General features: G+C 42.9%; 1 pseudogene; it reads right to left on the bottom strand.

Moving 5' to 3' along the window:
* Positions 1 to 3408: 3408 nt before the first annotated feature.
* LOC142854632 (glyceraldehyde-3-phosphate dehydrogenase pseudogene) lies at positions 3409 to 4657 on the bottom strand (annotated as a pseudogene).
* Between the last annotated feature and the right edge of the window lie 262 nt (positions 4658 to 4919).

Below are 4919 nucleotides of genomic sequence, written 5' to 3'. Positions count from 1 at the left end.
CAATGGCAAGGACATATAGGCATTTCATATGTATGTGGGATTCCTTTAAAGAGATAGTCACTGTAATGTCATAATTTCCTAAGAGAGATCATTATTGATGATCTATTTTGTGTTTTGAAAATCTTTCTCCCTCAATTTTCATGAAAGATTTCTTGTTGACTCGTAGAGTGCTAAGCAACCAAACATATAAGAAAAATCATGTAGTTTTGTGTTTTTAAACTTTCAAAAAGAAAAACAAAAGCTGATAATAAAGCAGGGTAACCAGACAACCTAACAATGAATTGGGTAGAAAATCAGAAGTTTTTAACCCACCGCCCTGTGTGTGTGTGTGTGTGTGTGTGTGTGTGTGTGTGTGGCAGAAGAACATAGCAAGTGTCTTCTATCACTCTCTATTTTAGTTTCTGAGACACGCTTTCTCTCTAAACCTGAAACTTGCCATTTTGGTTAGACTGGTTGGCATGTGAGCTCTTGGTATCTTCCACCATCCGTTCACAGTCATGTCTGGCTTTTGCATGACTTCCGGAGACTTACTTGATGTTAGTCTATACTCCACGGTAGAAGAGAGCCAATGTGTCACAGATTGGAATGGGTATTATAGCCTTTGACACCCCCTACTTTAAAATGACACTCATGTTTACTTGTATTGGTTCTTAATAAGAGTAAACAATATATAGCATCGTAATTTGAAATTTCCTTTGATATTTCATATAACTATCTATCAAATTTTGGTCATATTTTAAAATCAGCTTTTATTCCCTAGGGTTACACTCCCTAACCCTGTCAGATAGAACTCATTACTTATATTTTCTCTTCCATAACATTTTGTTCAGTCATAGCAAAGGAGCAGAGCAAACTCCATTTTGAGAAAGAACCCCATTTTAGACAGGACCTAACTAGGCGGGGGGGGGGGTGTGAATGCAGCCCAGCAGAGTCATAAACCTTCCCAAGAAACTGCAGACCATGATCAAAGTGACCCATCAGGGTATCCAAGCAACATCTGTCTACATCTGCTTGCTTCAAAAGTCCTTGTAGGTATCTGATTAATGGCTGTTTTGAAATTCCCCTATTCCCCAATCAACGAATTCAAAGTTTTGTTCTTTTACCAAATCCCGGAATGCCAAGGCTTGTGCCACCCTGTTTGCAGTTTCTCCTTTAAAATCCCCTCACCCTGAAGCCTTGGGGTCGCTTCCCCCACCCGCTGTGGCAGTGTGTTGGATTATAGTTCCACTTAGCTAACTGGTAAACAATAAACCCCAGTTTTGTGTCAGATGCCAGCCCTGTGATGGTCTTTGGGGGTTTTATGTAATACGGGTATAACAATAGCACATTGTAATTTATACTACTGTTTGTGAAGAGAATTATGGTGTATTGAAGAACATGTGTTATGTATCTGTGGAGAAAAGGATCCTGGCCAGATGTGATCGAGCACACCTGTAATCCTAGCTACTTTTGAAAGGTAAAGGCCTACTTGGACTACAGGTTAAATTCAAGGCCAGTTTGGGGAATTTAAAACTTATCTTCGGAATTTCTCCCTCAAAACAAATAAAATGAAACAACCAAACAGTCCAGATCACAGCTACAACAACAATAACACACAGTTAAAAAGATTGAGGGTCGCCGGGCAGTGGTGGCGCACGCCTTTAATCCCAGCACTTGGGAGGCAGAGGCAGGTGGATCTCTGTGAGTTCGAGACCAGCCTGGTCTACAGAGCTAGTTCCAGGACAGGCTCCAAAACCACATAGAAACCCTGTCTCAAAAAACCAAAAAAAAAAAAAAAGATTGGGTGTATGTAGGTCACCATAAGAACGCTTTATTTGTAGCATAAATCTTGGATGCAATCCCCAGTGTCTCCTCACCCCTCCATGGGCGCACACATGAGAGAAAAAGAAAAGGATCCCATTCAATACTGACAGTGGTTGGCTTTGGATAGTAGAACCATTTGTAATCTTTGAAAAGAAAAATCTTTTGGCTTCTGTTCTTTCAAATTTGCTGTTCTTTCAAGCGTTCTTTTCATTGCTTCTGTGATGAGTGTGTTAGCAGCGACAGTTCTAGGCATTCGATGCTATGCAGCGAACAATGCAAGGCAAAGCCTCTCCACTCAGATTGCTATATTCTTCTAAAAATATGATATTTTCATTAATTCTTTGAGAACTTCATGCGTGCCACCCACTGGATCATGATTGATTCATCAGAGGCCACAAAGGAGTTCCATTCTTATGCGAAGACAACGAAAATTAAAGTAATGAGAGGAAGAGGCATTATAAAGGAGGAAAAAGGGGGAAGAAAAGAGAAATGAACTTAAACTATTTGGTTTGTAGACATTACATTCTAGCTTTCACTATTGTACACTCGTGCTTTATTGAAGCTATATTTCTTCCTTATAACACAGCAATAAGTTGCCATCTTTGTTACCTCCCTCTACATGTTAGCTTTGGTTTAGTGCTATTGTTAAGTGTTGTTTCTATTTATGTACGTACATACATACATACACATCCACTAACCTACAATATTATCAGAATTATAGGATTGAACCACTTTGATGAATACTAGACATCTTATTAAAGAAAAGTTCACACATAGAATTAGGATAATGCAAGCTATTTAAGAGTTGGACTTGATGAAGAATCTAATGTTCTAGATAGATGATTGTTCTTAACAATGATTCTGCTGGGACCAGGATGACGATAAACTATTACCTGTCCTTCCAAGGAAGGTAATTGTTAAATCTAATGATGACTTTGGAGAACAGAGTAGCAATTCTTTGGTAAAAATTGATGCTTCTTTTCTGACACAGGTCTGGGACTAGGAATCTAGTGGGTGTGGCAGTTTCTTTGCTGAGAGCACTGTTTGTTAGTCAGAGAATCAGGAGGTAGCCGAAGGAGCCAGAGAACACTCAAATTTCTATCTATCTATCTATCTATCTATCTATCTATCTATCTATCTATCTATCCATCCATCCATCATCTATCTATCTATCTATCTATCTATCTATCTATCTATCTATCTATCTATCTATCTATTTCAGGGAAGATCAAGGAGAGAACACATGCATTTGCTTCTATTTGGAAGAAGATAATATGATTTGGTCAACCATGGAGGAAATAAATCACAAACTGGTCACGCCTGAAGTAAGAGATAATTTGTATAAAGCAGGTAGGGTCCTGTTTAAGATGTCATCATACTCAGAATTGATCATTAGCCTTTTTCATCCTTACTCCTGTCCCCCATACTATAAATCTCTCTTCTAAATGCACATGTTGAACTTGTAGTGGCCAGTACTTCCAAATATGACTTTATTTGGAGTTAAGGTCTTTCCAAGAAATTAAATAGAGATGAAGTTGACAGAATTGGCCCTAGACCAGTATGACTATATTCTTTTTTTTTTTTTTGAAGAGGGGTGCAATGAACTTTATTGATGGTATTCAAGAGAGTAGGGCTCCCTAAGCCCCCTCCTGCTATTCTGGGGGTCTGGGATGGAAACTGTGAGGGAGATGCTCAGTGTTAAGGGTTAGGACAGGGACTGCTCAGCAGCCGAGGACCTCTCTCTTGCTGTGTCCTTGCTGGGATGGGTGGTCCAGGGCGGGCTTCTTACTCCTTGGAGGCCATGTAGGCCATGAGGTCCACCACTCTGTTGCTGTAGCCGAATTCATTGTCGTACCAGGAAATGAGCTTTACAAAGTTGTCATTGAGAGCAATGCCAGCCCCAGCATCGAAGGTGGAAGAGTGGGAGTCACTGTTAAAGTCACAGGAGACAACCTGGTCCTCAGTGTAGCCCAGGATGCCCTTTAGTGGGCCCTCGGATGCCTGCTTCACCACCTTCTTGATGTCATCATACTTGGCAGCTTTCTCCAGGCGGCATGTCAGATCCACGACGGACACATTGGGGGTAGGAACGCCGAAGGCCATGCCCGTGAGCTTCCCGTTCAGCTCTGGGATGACTTTTCCCACAGCCTTGGCAGCGCCAGTGGACGCAGGGATGATGTTCTGGGCAGCACCACGGCCATCTCGCCACAGCTTCCCAGAGGTGCCATCCACAGTCTTCTGGGTAGCCGTGATGGCATGGACTGTTGTCATGAGTCCTTCCACAATGCCAAAGTTGTCATGGATGACCTTGGCCAAGGGGGCTAAGCAGTTGGTGGTGCAGGAAGCGTTGCTGACAATCTTGAGGGAATTGTCATACTTGTCATGGTTCACACCCATCACAAACATGGGGGCATCGGCAGAGGGGGCGGAGATGATGACCCTCTTGGCCCCACCCTTCAAGTGGGCCCCAGCCTTCTCCATGGTGGTGAAGACACCGGTAGACTCCACAACATACTCGGCGCCGGCATCCCCCCATTTGATGTTGGTGGGATCTCTCTCCTGGAAGATGGTGATGGCCTTCCCGTTGATGACAAGCTTCCCATTCTCAGCCTTAACTGTGCCTTTGAACTTGCCATGGGTGGAGTCATACTGGAACATGTAGACCATGTAGTTGAGGTCGATGAAAGGGTCATTGATGGCAACAACGTCCACTTTGCCAGAAGTGAAGGCAGCCCTGGTAACCAGGCGTCCAATACGGCCAAATCCGTTCACTCCGACTTTCACCATCGTGTCTCTGGAACGAGGCTGGCACTGCACGAAAAGAAGCGGCTGTCTCCAGAACAGGGAGGAGCAGAGAGCCGACTATATTCTTAAAATTAGGAGAACATTTGAAATAGGGACAAAGACGCAGGAAAATGCTGTGTGGGCATGAGGGCTGAGGATCAGGGTGATTGTTCTTCACGTCAAAAATGGTGAAGATGGCTGGGAAAGAGGCTTGGAATAGTTCTCTTGCCAGCCTCTAGAAAGAACAAACCCTGCCAAATCTAGACCTCAGACTTTTGGATTTCTGGAGTCTATGATAATATATTTCTGTTGTTTAAGCCACTAGGTGTGTG

This window comes from Microtus pennsylvanicus, chromosome 7 (genome assembly GCF_037038515.1).
Source record: "Microtus pennsylvanicus isolate mMicPen1 chromosome 7, mMicPen1.hap1, whole genome shotgun sequence".
Lineage (NCBI taxonomy): Eukaryota > Metazoa > Chordata > Mammalia > Rodentia > Cricetidae > Microtus > Microtus pennsylvanicus.
This window is presented reverse-complemented; position numbering and strand designations above follow the sequence as displayed.